At 45.9% G+C, this 15,943-nt stretch overlaps 1 protein-coding gene across 3 annotated transcripts in view; it reads left to right on the top strand.

The window, feature by feature from the left end:
* The window catches only part of TIAM2 (TIAM Rac1 associated GEF 2), a 336,144-nt gene that overhangs the window by 137,468 nt on the left and 182,733 nt on the right, over positions 1-15,943 (top strand). The gene's annotated exons all lie outside the window — the stretch shown is intronic.

Genomic DNA, 15,943 nt, shown 5'->3' with positions numbered 1-15,943 from the left:
TTACTCACACGTGTGTTTGGTATATTTATTTTAACTTGTTCTGAAGGGTTGATGTTTAAGTTGGTGAGAGGATAGGGATGCGCTGTTGATGCGGCAACGCACTGAAAACATTGTGGCTTTGCTGATTTGCCACTGAAGCTCTCTTACTAGCTGAGGCTATAATACTAGATAGTGTGGCAAATACAGGTCGGATAGACTTTTAGATGAATAGAAAGAGCATTACTTGGGAAGCAGGGCATTATTTATTTGAGAGTTTTATCAAGCACCAGCTATGTCTCCTTGTAGCCAATATAGAGTGGAGCGAGGGAAAGCCAGTAAGGTGAAAAAAATAGGAGGAAGTGTCCATCTGAATGCGAGTTGAAGCCCATTCAACACTGCTCCTGCCAGCACCAGAGATCAGATGGAAGCATGTCAAGAGCTCTCTCCTCAGGTGTTTTCTCTTCAAGAGGTGGTTGAGCTCATCTCTCAGGCTGGGGTTTCAACATTTGGGGGCCTTGAGCACACTTGTACCTACCTCCTTGTTTCTGATGCTTTAAGGTCCGTTGTTGGATAGAGTATCTATTCATTGGTCGCAGGTTCCAAGCTGGGGTATAATGTGGAGCTATGGTCAGCCTGTAGTTAGACCCTTTGTTCCAGGAGGCCTTGTGAATGGTGCAAACAATTGTAAGCTCAGTCCTGAATTCCACCAAGAGGCAATGGAGGGCTTTCGGGGCAGGTTTCGCACAGTTGCATTTTAGGGGGTTCAGACAAAATGCATCTGTTCTGTGGACTTTGCAGTCTGCGCATGAGGTTTTGTGAAAGTTCTATATGAACCACATTACATTAATCCAGCTGACTCACGACTACAGCTCTGTCAATTCAACTCGATGATCTGTTTTTTGTAAATGCACTTTCTTCCCGAGAAAGGACACCTACAGATTTAGGCGTGTGGATTATACATCTACTTAGAATATTTTCCACAGATTGCTTACCTTTACTTTCAGAGATGAAATAGGTGGGGAATAAAGGTTGTTGGGCCATTCAAAAAGATGCTTGTCATGGTCAGGCAATCATCTCTGTTTTAAATCCATTCAGATTATATTTTCCTTTATACAGTAGAACATGTGGTCTGCACATTTCATGAGATTTGTCTGACTCTCTCTTAGTTGTAGTGCAATCAGGATGGCACATTGGGTATCATTAGAGTGTATTTGTACCAATAGAGTTATAGTAATATTGTTAGGGGTAAAAGGGAGATCCTCTGTAGCACCCTGCCGTTCACACGTGTTATTTAGATTATTCTAATTTAATGCACACTGTAAGTAGGAGTGGCCCTTAATGTCATCACTTAAAGTTATATATGTCTTGCTTCTTAGAAAGTCAAACAATCTACATCCTTAAGTTCTTAAAGGGAAATGTCTACGTAATATAGAAATGTTTTTTTCTCTGCTGTACACCCTAAGAAGGTTTCTCAGGTTTTTGAGGTCCTTTTGAGGAAACAGAAGTTTCTTAAGTTGCTAGTGAACACAACCGGAATTTGCCAGTAGGCAAGGATTGACTTCCTACCACACAGAATGTAATGTAATGTAATGTAAAAATTATTTATAAAGCGCGGCATTCACCGGACGGTTTCTTGGCGCTATTCACTTTAATCAACGAGAGGCAGAAGCAAAAAACGAGGAGAAAGAGATTTATGAATAAATACCGAGAAAAAGGTAGGTTTTTAGGAGGGACCTGAAGTGAAGATGAGAGGAAGAAAGTCTCAATTCCAGCGGTAGAGAGTTCCAGAAAGAGGGTGCCAAAAAGGAGAATCTGAGACCGCCGTGTATTTTGCGCTTGAAGCGGGGAGTCTGGAGGAGCGCAAGATGAGAGGAGCGGAGATTCCTAGAGGGGGTATAGGGATGCAAGAGGGAGGAAATAAAGGAGGGACCGGTGCCTGCCAGAGATTTATGGGTCAGGCAACCAAGTTTAAACTTGCAGCGCTCCGAAATAGGAAGCCAGTGGAGGGCCTTGAGGAGAGGACGGACGTGGTGGTGTTTCGGTTGGTGATAGATAAGGCGAGCTGCTTGGTTCTGAATAAGTTGTAGTCTGTTGATTTGATATTGTGGGATGCCAACGTACAGGGCGTTGGCGTAGTCGATTCGGGAGATGACTAATGCCAGTAGTACCAAGGTGAGTGCTTCAGTGGTCAGAAAGTGGGCAATTTTCCGAATCTTCCGGAGCTGGAAGAAGCAGGAGGACACAGTGGCACTGACCTGATGCTGCATTGAGAGGTCTTGGGTGATGTAGACCCCGAGGCTTTTCACTTTGTCAGCAGGGTGGGGGGGAGGGCCAAGGGAAGAGGGCCAGAAGGTGGAATTCCAGGGATTGGAAGGGCCTCCGACAAGAACGAGCTCCGTCTTGTCGGGGTTAAGTTTAAGATGGTGAGTGCCCATCCAATTACTGATGTGACAAAGGGTGGACTGGAAATCTAGAGCCGCTTCGTCCGAGGAGTCGAGATTGAAAACGAGCTGTATGTCATCTGCATAGTTAAATGCAGTGACATTCCTACCGCGGAGGGAGCGGATCAGGGGGGTGAGGTAAAGGTTAAAGAGAAGGGGTGACAGGGAGGAACCCTGCGGAACACCGCAGGTGACTCTCGTCTGGTTTGCCGTAAACTGAGAGAGACGGACCGATTGATGGCGGTCTGCAAGGAAGGAACGAACCCAGTTAAGGGCCGTCCCGCTAATGCCTGCCTCTTTGACACGGTCGACTAAGATGGAATGATCGACTGTGTCGAAGGCCGCTGACAGATCTAAAAGCACCAGGGCTTGACTGGTGTTGGAGTCGGCGCCTTTACGGAGTTCCTCCATAACAGAGAGGATAACCGACTCTGTCGAGTGGGCAGGTCTAAACCCAGCTTGCTGTGAGTCTAAGAAGTTGGAGTCCTCGATAAAGGAACTGAGGACGCCGGTCACATGCGTCTCGAGTACCTTGCTTAGGTAAGGCAGGAGAGAAATGGGGCGGAAGTTGCCCAGGACCGTGGGGTCGGCGTTGGTTTTTTTTAATATGGGGATAACTTCGGCGTTCTTGAATTGGCTGGGGACCACGCCGAGCAGCAGAGAGTTATTCAAAAGGGCCAGTGGGGGGCCAGGGCAGGTCGAAAAAGCGGTCCGGAGAATTGCTGGGGGCAGCAGTCTGTGGGGGAACCGGATGAGATTTTGTGGAGCAGGGGGAAAATGACTTCATCGGATATAGGAGGCAGCTGTGACAAGGAGTGAGAGTTGAAAAAGGGAGCAGCCTCTGGGGGAGACATTGCTGGAGAGCTGGAGGAAATACTATTTTTAATTTTACTGATTTTGTCTATGAAAAATTGGTTAAGGGAATCGCAGAGTGCCTGAGAGGGGAGGGGTTTGATGGTCACTCTATCCGGGTGTGAGAGTTCCTCCACAATCGCAAAAATGTCTTTAGATTTATTCACAGAGTTGAGAATTTTTGTGGAAAAATAGACAGATTTTGCAGTTGAGATTGCATGTTTGTATTCTCCGGATAGTTGGAGGAAATGGACTTTTTCTAAGCGGTCGTAGTTACGACGCCAGCGGCGCTCAGCTTGGCGAAGTCCCAGTTTAAGGGATTTGAGGCTATCGGAGAACCAGCGATGAGCGTCATGAGGGCGCTTAGTTCGGATAGACTTAAGGGGGGCGACTATGTTGCTGGCAGATTCCAACCAATCGACGAGAGCGGCTTCCTGAGAGTCTGGAGGGCCTGAGCCGGGTGGAACGGAGGATGTTAGGGAGGAGAGGAAAAGGTCAAGGTTGACTTTATTCCAGTTACGGGCCAGGAGGCTAGCGCCACGGCTGCGGGAGGGCGGTGGGGGGACCAAGAGAAGGAAAAAAATTAAAGAATGGTCCGACCAGAGGCAAGGGAGGATTGTGAGTGATGTGATTTCAAGGTTGTAAGTCCAGACCTGATCTAGGGTGTGGCCTTTAGAATGGGTCGCTGTGTGGACGTGCTGACGGCCATTGAGGCTACTTAATAAATCGGTGAAAGCCAGAGAATGGGGGCTTTCAAGTGGGTCAGATGGCCAGTAATTAAAGTCTCCTAAAACCAGGAGTTTGGAGTTATTGAGTGTGAGCTGGGATAGAAGGTCGCCAAAAAGGGAGAGGAAATTGGGCATGGGTTGAGGGGGGCGGTATACCAGGACACAGGTGAGCGGGGACACCGAGGATTCGAGTCTAATAGCCAGGCAGTCAGCCTGGGGAATGGTGAGTAGCGAGAGGGAAGAGAATCTGAGAGGAAGTTTAATAATAGCGGCTACGCCACCTCCGGATTTGCCAGCTGGACGGTTGGCTTGAAGAATGTAATACCCAGGAGGAATAGCTGCCAAGATGTCAGGAGAGGAGTCCTCTTTCAACCAGGTCTCAGTTAGGAACAGGATGTCGGGGCGGTCTGAGTCCAAAAGGTGGTATATGTCGTGTTGGTGGCTGATAAGAGACCGGGTGTTGAGGTATGCAACTGCTAGCTCCATGTTAACAGGTAACTGGACAGGCTGGATGATGGAGGATGGAAGGGCCCTGAGCTCAGGAAAAACACTACGAGCGTTAAGAATCCCCAGTTGGAGGAGTTTTGAATGGCTGGAGAGGTCTAGCGGCAAATGAGAGTGTAATGCAATCAAGTCCCTAGGGGCATAGGAGGTAATTAGGGCAGAGTAACGGGCCCCGGGCCCCTGCCGGCCGCGGACGGGCGCAGACGGGCTTGCCTTAGGCGCGCCTTCGGCGCGCATTCGTCGCGCCCGCTGCGCTCGTCCGCTGCGCTGCCGGGGGTGACACATTTATATACCAGTGAAGGAAAGGGTTGGGAGGGGGCGTGGCCTGCACGAGTGGGCGTGGCCTAAGGCTCGCGGCAGAATGGCGGCAAGAGTGGTTCAAGCACCTCACCCGAGGCAGCAAAAGCAGCGCTGTGCGGGGGTGTATGAGCCAACTAGATGAGATATGCCAGGGGGGAGTCCCAACACGCAGGTAAGATACACACAATATACAATTTTTAAAAAGAAATGCAGCGAAGCGCGCTACTCCCGGCTGTGCCTCAGGAGAGCAAAGTGAGTCTGGGGGTGGCGCTAGAATCAGCGCTTAAAAGCAATCCTGGCGAAGGGGGCGTGGCCTGCGCGAGTGGGCGTGGCCTAAGGCTCGCGGCAAAATGGCGGCAAGAGTGGTTCAAGCACCTCACCCGAGGCAGCGAAAGCAGCGCTGTGCGGGGGTGTATGAGCCAACTAGATGAGATATGCCAGGGGGGGAGTCCCAACACGCAGGTAAGATACACACAATATACAATTTTTAAAAAGAAATGCAGCGAAGCGCGCTACTCCCGGCTGTGCCTCGACCGGTTTCTGGCTATCAGCCGTCATCAGCCAGAATAACTATTGGGCGTGCGCTACCTCTCACCCCTACATGAAATGTCTGCAAGTGATGTAAGGCTGAAGATAGCCAGTAATTGTGCTGATGGGTGAGTCAAAGCAGACGGGACACTTTCTCTGTCAGCTGCTTCTCTGTGGCATTTACTGCTCGACACTTGAAAAATTGGCCTTTGGTCAGGGTGAGGAATGGAGATCAATGGGACTGGCAGTGGGTGGGGAAAGATTTTTCTCCTTTTACCTCACTGTTGACTCATTATCTCACAGCCCAGATGTTCCATGCATGATTTACCCAAACTTGCTGATGTCATGTGCGTACCGCTGCTAATGTCTGTCCAACATGCACCATCTCTCTTTTTCAGAGATAGAATAGCTCAGTTGGCTAACGCATTCTCTCCAGAGAAGAGGTGGGTGGCATTGTGTTTTCAACATGGAAATTGTAGGTTCAAATCTTGGATGGGCTGACTCTGATGATCTATATCTTACCTGAGTAAATAAAATGTGTAGTTTAGAGTTCTGTAATGATAACACCTCACCCTGGCACTTCAGTGTGCGATACGTGCTCTGAAAGGAACATTAATAGATTGTGCCCTCAAATTGTTTTCATCAACATTAGATGTGAAACTTCTGAAAAGCTTTAAGCACATTGATTCTCCAAATCTGCGTTTTTTATAGGCTTGGTGTCAATTTTTTGTGTTCTCTGCTATAATAGGCTTGAAAAGGGATTGGTCTTCTGCATTGAAGACATACTTACCTCTCCATTGAAAACTGACTGTTGGTTTTGCAGTGTGAATCCTTTTCTGGATTCACACGCTGTGCGTTATTCCGCCATCTAGTGGTTGGGTCCTGAATTGTCTTTGTTTTTTTCCCTTGTTTTGGTTGCTGTCGAGCACCATTTGGTGCCAGGTACATCCCCTGTATGACATCAGATGGTATCCTGGATGTAGACGTGCGTGGTGGCCATCTTCAGATTCTTTTTTCCGCCGTTGGGTCTGGAAACAGGACGGGAAACTCTGAAGAAAATTTAGTTTTTACAAAAAACTTCGAAAAGAGGAATATTGCTGAGAGATATCATCGTCATCGTAACCGGAGACAGGAGCGGAGCTACGGTGTTAGCACCACAAGAGGAACACTTCAGTCCACAAATGGCAAGTTAGGGGTCATGGAGAATACCCCCTTCAAGTTCTGCCCCAAGTGCCTCCACAAGTACGTCCAACGCGACCCACACAACGTCTGCAACCTCTGCCTTCCCGAAGATCATCAGGACAAGGACTGTGTGGCCTGCGCAGTGTTCCTGTCGAAGACACTGAGAACACGCCGAAAGCAAAGACAGGCACACTATGCCACAATGTCGCAGACAACAAAGAAAACTTCCCTGAGAGACCTAGGTTTCTCCAGCGATGAGGAAGAACATGGAGAACCAGCGGAGTCAACACACGAGGGATCGGACTTCGAGATCCTAGAACGGGACTCCGAGAAAATCCACGCTGAGAAGAAGGCGAGTGATCCGAAAAAGAAGACAGAGAAGGTAATACACCATAAAGATCCGTCGGAACCAAAGGGCCAGAAACATAAGGAGCCCAAGGCAGCCCCGACACCGAGCAAGAAGGCGATCGAGGGTCAGCCGCGATTTAAAGAACCCCACGGAACCCAACCAAGGGTTACCGAATAGGGAAAATCGCAGAAAACGCCCAAAACAAGGGTCGACATCAAACCCGCGAAAAAGGGCACAACACCTTCAAAGACTAACGTTGACGTCGGGAAGAAGCAAAAATCTCTGGTCTCCGACGACGAGAGGTCCCTCGAAGTCGAAAGGAAAAGGATAAGACTCGAGGAAGAAATGGCGATGCTCCTACAGAAGAAAAAGTACTTCAACGCCTCGCTGAAGGATTTTCAAAACCCGAAGAGACCGGTTGCTGATCAGGAGAACGTCGATGCCGAAGAGGCTGAAGGCGAAGAAGAAGGTATCTTCGACTCCCCTCCAACCCCTGAACCTCGAGGCGAAGAACCGAGGAACACAAAGACGTACCTGAAGAAGAGGAAAACTCAGAAACATTTGAAGATACTTGGAACGATCTCAACACTGAGAGCCCAGAAGAAGAGATTTGCAATTACCCTTCAAAAGTTTTGCCTCCAGATGACCTAGCTTTCTACAACGACATTGTTAAAAGGGCAGCAAATCAATTTGGTGTACCCTTAGAGGAAGTAAAAGGGGACACATGTTTCTTACTAGAAACACTGGCACCAGCTACAAAAGGAACACAATACCTTCCTATGCTGCCCAGTATTCTGGACCTAGTCAAAGAAGCCTTCAAGAAACCAGCCTCAAACATGGGGATAACTCCCAGAGTGGAAAAGAAGTATAAAGCCTCCTCAAAAGACCCTAAATATTTTCAGGGAAATACAGTACCTAACTCAATTATTGTCACCATGGCCAGAAGGAGAGCGAATGCAGTCTCCAACACAGGACCACCACCAGAGAAAGAAAGTAAGAGGATGGATATGGTGGGGTGAAGAATGAAAAAGAGGCAGCAACACAGTGGTGTATTGCTAACTCAAATGCCCTACTAAATAGATATGGCCACTAACAGTGGGATGAGATAGGGGAGATTTTGAACAAACTCCCTGAGAAGGATAAAAAGAGGGCAAAAGCTATTGTCCAAGAGGGACAAAACGTGGCAAACACCTGTCTGACGTTGGCTTTTGATGCAGCAGATACTGCTAGTAGGCAGATGTGCACAGGAACCATCATGAGAAGACTGTCTGGCTCAGAATCTCGGGGTTTAAGCAGGAAGTTCAAACCTACATCATTAATAGACCAATCAATGGAGACGCACTGTTTGATAAGGAGGTAGACGAATCCTTTCAATAGAATAAAAAGGACAACGAAACAGCAAGGGCAATGGGGGCCCTGCACGAGAGAGGTTCCTTTATTAGAGGGGGATTCAATAACAGAAAGCCCACAGGTAGAGGCGCCTTTGGACAAGGACAGCAAATGTCACAGCAAACCGAAGGGCAGAACCCAAGTCAACAAATGGGTCAGCAGTCAAGCTATCAAGGTTGGCAACAACAACAGAAGCAGACCTTTCAAGGCAGAGGCAGAGGCAGAGGAAGAGTCAAATTCTCTAGAGGAAGAGGAAATGGATCCAACTGACTCAATCACAAAGAAGGACCCATACAAAACACCAGTTGGGGCAAGAATATCCTTTTTACACAAACAATGGGAAAAGATCACAACAGACAATTGGATATTACATTGGCAAAGTATGGGTATTACATAGAGCTAACACAAATACCACATGCAAACCCACCAAAAACAAGAAAATTCATGAAATCAGAACACACACTGCTAAACTCAGAAACCAAGGAACTAAACAGGCAATAGAAAAAGTACCAAAACAAGAACCATATCACCATATTTCCTAATACCCAAACAGGATCAAATTCTGAGGCCAATCATGGGCTTAAGGTTCATAAACAAGTTCATACTAACACAACGCTTCAAAATGTGTACCCTCCAAGAAATAATCCCACAAATTCAAAAGGGAGATTACATGGCAACAATAGACCTCAAAGACGCCTACTTACATATCCCTATGAACAAGACACACAGAAAGTACCTGAGATTCCTGCACAACGGAACACATTACCAATTCAAAGTACTTCCTTTCGGAATAAAATCCGCTCCATGTGTGTTCACAAAGTGTCTAGCCGCAGTGGTGGCACACCTGAGAAGAGAGGGAATCCACATCTAACCCTATCAGGTTGACTGGCTCATAATGGGACATTCAAAACAATCATGTCACAATCATCCTCAAACAGCTATCCAAACACTACAAACACTGGGTTTTTCAATAAAACACAAAAAATCTTCAACAGCACCAGAAAGAGAAAAAAACTTCCTGGGAGCAAGGTTAAACACAACGAAAAGCAAAAGTATACCCCACGCAAAACAGGATACAAGCGATCCATCAAGAAATGACCCTTTACCATAGGGGTCAATCTCTGACAGTGAGGAAGGTCATGAAACTAATGGGCATGATGGCATCATGCATCCCACTTTTCCCTCACGCCCGGCTACACATGCGCCCATTCCAAGAATGGCTTACCAACAGTCTCAAGCCACAGGAAGTTGGAAGGATCTAGGGGTTGTGACACAAAGGGTGCAAGCAGAGATACAATGGTGGGCATCCAACAACATAGCACAGGGGAGACGTTTCAGGAACCCAACTCCATCTGTGACAGTCACCACGGACGCATCCCTCAATGGTTGGGGAGCACACTTCAACCAGCTGAAAGTACATGGTCAATGGAACGAACAGGATTCCACAAGGCATATCAACTTCTTGGATATGAAATCTGTTTTTCTGGCACTAAAGGGATACCAGAAAACATATTCAGGGGAAGAAAATCCTAATCCAAACAATACAACAAGAATGTTCTATCTAAACAAACAGGGAGGGACAAAATCCTTTCCCCTGAGCAAACTTGTACAAGAAATTTGGCAATGGGCAATAGCTCACAGAATCAACCTAAAGCAGTACATCTACCAGGAGTAGACAACATTACAGCGGACTGGCTAAGCAGATAGAACAACTGCTCCCACCAATGGGAGTTGAAGCAGCAAACAGTACTTTACTTGTTCAACATCTGGGGAACACCAGTGATAGACCTGTTTGCAACAATGCAGAACAAAAAATGCCAGTCCTTTGCCTCAAGGTTTCCACACCACCTGTCAAAGGGGAATGCACTTTCACTCAACTGGTCACAGACATTTGCTTACGCCTTTCCAACAATACCCCTGATGCAAAGAGTGTTACAAAAAAATAAAAATCCAGGAACAAATATGATTCTCATTGCCCCTCAATGGCCAAGGCAAACATGGTACTCAACCCTCCTAGACCCATCCAGGGGGAACGATCAGAATCAAAGCAGACAAAGACCTACTAACAATGCAACAGGGCCAAATCTTTCACCCAGAACCAGCAACGCTACATCTAGCAGCTTGGCACCTGAATACATAGAATTTGGCCACCTCAATCTGCCTCTGCGAACAATGCAAATTCTAAAAGAGGCAAGGAAGCAGTCAAAAAGAAGAGAAGATGCTATACAGCAAAATGGAAGCAATATACCACATGGTGCACCGCTAACAATAAAAGCAGTTCAATCAACACACAAGAAACAGTTATTACATACCTTACTTACCTCTTAGACAGCAACAGCAACTACTCAAGCATAATGGTGCACCTTGCTGCCATAGTAGCATACACAAGAGGAAAATCGTGAAAAAGCTTTTTTACAAGACCTGTAATCAAAAGGTTTTTAGAAGGAGCAAAAAGAATTGCCCCACCAAGAGCAGCTCCAGTACCCACATGGAGCTTAAATACAGTACTTTCTCAACTAATGGCAAAGCCATTCGAGCCCATGCATACAGCGGACCTCAAACGCATTACTCTAAAGACAGCCTTTCTCATTGCTATAGCATCACTACGAAGAGTATGTGAACTGCAAGCGTTAACAATACAAGAACCATACTTACAAATCCACAAAGATAAGGTAATTTTAAAAACAAACCCACATTCCTTACCAAAAGTGGTAGCTAAATATCACCTAAATTAAAACATTCTCCTGCCGGTTTTCTTTAAAAACCCAAAGACTAAAGGCGAGAGAAGCCTCCATACCCTGGATGTAAGGAGGGTATTATTGTATTATTTGCAGATAACAGAACAGATTGGAAAGACAAAACAATTTCTTGTCGCCTACGCACATACCAACACAGGATCACCTGTCACAAAGGCAACTATCGCAAGATGGATAGTACAAGCCATCCAATCATGTTATGCCAAGAAAGAACTAACAATTCAACCAACAGCTCACCCCACTAGAAAGAAAGGAGCGACGCTAGCTTTAATGGCCAATGTACCCATTGACACAATTTGTACAGCAGCAACATGGGCATCTCCACACACTTTTACAAAACATTACTGTGCGAATATACAAATGAACAAGGAAGCTCAAATTGGACAAAGGGTGCTTCAACACCTGTTTGCAAGTTCTTCCTTTCACCACAGCCGGTCAGGCACGGGAGAAACCACCACATAATATGATGCACAGCATGTGAATCCTGAAAAGGATTCACGCTGCAAAACGAAATGGTTACTTACCAGTAGGAGTAGTTTTGCAGCTTGAAGAACTTTCTGGATTCACATACGACCCACCCGGCCTGCCCTATAAGGAAAACAAACAGGTGGGGAAGCAAAAGACTACATTAGTTATTTAATAACCATCTGAAGGATTACTATCAAGAATGAGAACAGAAAAAAGAATCAGAAGATGGCCACCACGGTCAACCATGGTCAACCTCCAGGATACCGTCTGACGTCACACAGGGGATGTACCTGGCACCAAATGGTGGTCGACAGCAACCAAAACAAGGACAAAAAAAACCACACAATTCCAAACCTAACCACTAGATGGCGGAATAATGCACAGCATGTGAATCCAGAAAATTCTTCAAGCTACAAAACTACTCCTACTGGTAAGTAACCATTTCGTTATTTGAGAAATAGTCGATAGGGCACTTTAAGAGGAAAGGTTTTCAGAAAGTTTCCTTTTGCAGCAGGTCTGTGACATGGTACTCTGTGTTTTACTTTAGTCTGCCATCTACTGGCCAAAGACCAGACTAGTTTTAAAAGTGGGATAAATAACACATGGGCTAGGATAGAAGAAGAGGTTGCTGGCCTGTAACCAGCATACCAAGAAGGGTTTGACGGGAACACAGAATTCCGCATTTAACGATGAGTTGTTTGTCCACCATCACGATGGATAGGGAAATGAGTTGTTCTTCCGGTCGACCTCGAAGCTGAGAAACCGATATCCAGTCTCGGCAAGGACACCAAACATCCTGTGATTCTGGGCAAATCACTCAATCTCCCTGTGCCTGACAAAATGAATGTGCCCATCTGTAACGCAACTCCTGCTTATGTAAAGCGCTCTGATACCTTCGGGTCGAGTTCGTGCCATATTAAACGTCCCCCCAAAAATACCTAAAAAGTCGGTGGGCTCCAATCGCTTATCGTCGTTATATGTCGTGTTATGTGTATTTGTAAAGCGCACCATCACCATCGAGGGTGACCAGGTGCTGAGCAGGTGTGTGTGCCTAGCACACCTTTTGGTAGGTTATTAAACTGAAAAACCAGGCCATAGTATTTTCTTTTTTTAGAGTCTGCATGTCCGAGTCATGGAGGAAACGCCAAGCGTTGTGCCTTCTGCTCCGGTGTATCATATTTAAAGGCAGGCAAGCCAGGGAAATTCATGGGCAGAGCCGAGCCAGAGGTGAGCCAATGAGGCACGGTGAAGTAAAGTGATTTGCATAGGATGATAGACCACATCCATTGGTCACATGAAAAGGCTGAAATTTCAATGCATTTTTCCTTGTTACACATTGTGCTTCTCAGCCACCGCTTCTCTGGTCCTGTACTACAAATGGATAATGCTTGGTGTGCAATTGTTAGTAATTATTGACTATGTAGAGTAAATACAATAATCACTTCTTAATTTAGTCTGACTTGATATACACATGAATGCCAAAATGTCATTTCTGAACCACGTTATTCAATGGAAAGGCCTCTGACTCTTGTTAGGTTTACATTACTGCCTTCCCTTGACTTCACATTCACTAAAGAGCGAGGGGTTCGGCACCTCAATGAAGCAGTTTCATTGGTTACCAACAGAAAGGGGACTTTGACTACAGTCCTCAATGAGATGCGTGAATTGTAGCTCAGCTTGTCTGCAGTCACACGCAACAGAGAAGCTCCTTGTAAGATTTCTTTCCCAAACTATCCTACGTCTGGAGGTTTTTAACTTTTAAAACTGCAGTAGGGAGGGGAAAGAATTGAGCCTGGGATGCTTGGCTCAGCTCGAGTTTGACTCGATGGGCCCCATGGGTCAAGAGCAGAGCCACAGCCAGTCATTCAGCCCAAACTAGGCTCGAGCCTTGCTCGGCTTGTCCACCTCTACTCAGGTTGTAGATTGCAGATCGTGATGTAGAATGTGTTTGCTCTTTGAACTCTGAATCATGTGTAAAGTATCAGAGAAAGCGCGAAGAGGTCAGGATAAGGGAAGGTTAGGAGGGACACTCTTCAAGCTTAGGCAAACAAAAGTGATGGTGGATTCAAGAGAGCTTGTTGGATGTTCAGGGGTTCATCGCGTACTCCAAGCAATACTGCATATTCAAACCATGTCAAATCATTGGCCACAGGCCCACATTTGCATAAAGGATGGTACAACTCTGCTTGGGCGTCAGTAACTTGAGAAAGAGTGTGATCGACAATATCAAGTTTATTGGCAGGGTCATCTGACACTTGAGAGAGAATGAGTGTGAGGACAGCCCTCGAGGAGGACTGTATTGTCCTGTTCTCAGGACAATACAGTCCTCTGCAAGAAACTGCATTTCGGCATCTCCCGCATTTAAGGTACTCGTAATCTCGATCAACTTCCACTGGCTGTTTTACAAACCATGATACTATTTCTGTTTGAAACGCAGTGTGTTACTAGTGCAAAGGCCACAAAGGCATAGCGAAACGAAGCCGCAAAATGTAAAAAGCGTGCAATGTAAAATTGGAGCAGTTATTTGTACAAACATTGTTCGCAGAAGAGACAATTATCTTTCTTTATGTTCCTTTCACTGTATATTTTCTTTTGTATAGCTACTCTGTTATAGCTTGCTTTGTCTGTTGTGCTACGTATTGCATCTATCTCAGGGCCCCAAAAGCAGCTGAGGCCTGTTGCTGATTGTGATATTGCCCAACATAATGCTTTCCTTGCAGGCCTTCTCTGTAGGAGGATTACAGAGAAATCCTTGTTTTGTGACTAGAGTGCTTCATACTTGTACATGTGGTACTAGGGCTAGCCCAGCTATTACCACATTGATGGGGACATGTGTGAGGATAGACTATGCTGGGACCATGGGAAGAGCTTGGCCACAGAGCTTCAGCTTCCACATGTATCCTACAAGCAGGCATGCTGGCACAGTACACACTTCTCATGAATATAGTACATTACAACGCGATGTATTACATCGCAAGTCATTAGAGGGACTTGCTGTGGGGCGCACTGGACTTAGGAATAGTATTATTTACTATTCCTACTCCAGTTTGCGCAACAGTAGGGAAGGTGTTGGAAATAATTTCCAATACCTCAGCGCCCCTTACAGCAAGTCGTAATGAATTGCGATATAAATGCATCGCATACTAACAAAGCGGTCGTTGTAACGACCGTGTCGTAATAGTCTTGCGATGTAATGACAGCTTTGTAAACGCTGTTTCCCCTTCTCATACTAGCAGAAGAGTTCAAACACAAGTGTCTGCAATGCAAACTTCTCTGTCGTCTTGGACAGCAGTAGGGACTCACTTGTTTGATGGCCAGAGATGTAGGGGAGGCTTGGGCTAAACAAGCCTACACCATATACAGTCTAGCCCCATTATACCTCCTGTGCCCCAGGCCAGACTGTTTGTCTTTTACTTGCAGTACTAGAATTGTGTTATGCCCGTGACTGTGGGCATGGACTGGCCAGTGGGAAAGCTGGCCTTCTTGCCTTCGTCTCTTGGCATTGCAATAGGTTACTCACAGGGTTTATATTGATCGCAATATGGACAGTGGCCAGGGTTGCACGTTTATCAGCTCCCTGACCTGTATTGTGTTTTCTGCCAATTACTGTTCATATTACGGATTATATTGTCCCAAGAGAATCACTGTGTGTATCACTTGTGTAGTTTGATGAATGCTTGGCAGTTGTTGCCTGTCTTTAAATGTAAGCAGGGTCTCTACGCCTCTCATGATGTGTCCTCACCCAAGGCCTTTATGGCCCATTGCCACAACTAGTAAACTAATATGAAGCGCTGCATGGACATTTTCCGTGTACACACCAATGCAGAATATCCCCCCTCTGCCAGCAGGTGTACAACAGTCCTTCAAACACAGTGAAGGTGTGCAGCATCATGTGATATGGCCAAATATCATTAGTTAAAAAAATCATCTGACAGAAATATTATTGGGTATATATTTTCAGCTATTACTTTCAGTGGGACGATATATTTTCAAACAATATTCAGCAGTGTCAGATGGTACTTTAGTTCTAGTGTTCTGGTACCACGCCACCAGTTCAGTCTTCTTTCAGCCTGCGGACAGATGCTTTCTCCACTTCAGCCTCCAGTGACAATTTCTCTCTATTTTTACTTCCCCCTTGGTTGTCCTTCCTTTAAGGTGCTATCACTAAAATTTGATAAAGGAACTCTGTGGGTTGTTGCGACACATTTGCTTCTATTTCCACCTCCGAGTGAAGACATCTCTGCGATTACTGTTATTAGCAGCACACAAATGTCACGATGACTTGAATTTAAATTGTAGACATTAAAAAAGCATTGATGAAAAGGTCAGCTGATTGCTTCTCTGCAGTTTTTCTTGGGGTTTCATTGTTTTAAGATGGATTCTCCTGCTGTTCACATGGCTCTAATGCCAGATGATGATGGCACGTGCACAGTTCATATCTTTTTCTATATGGTTTTCTTGTTTCTA

Source organism: Triturus cristatus, chromosome 6, assembly GCF_964204655.1.
Source record: "Triturus cristatus chromosome 6, aTriCri1.1, whole genome shotgun sequence".
In the NCBI taxonomy this organism is placed as follows: domain Eukaryota; kingdom Metazoa; phylum Chordata; class Amphibia; order Caudata; family Salamandridae; genus Triturus; species Triturus cristatus.
Note: the sequence above shows the minus strand (reverse complement) of the source record. Positions and strands in the feature narration are given on the sequence as shown.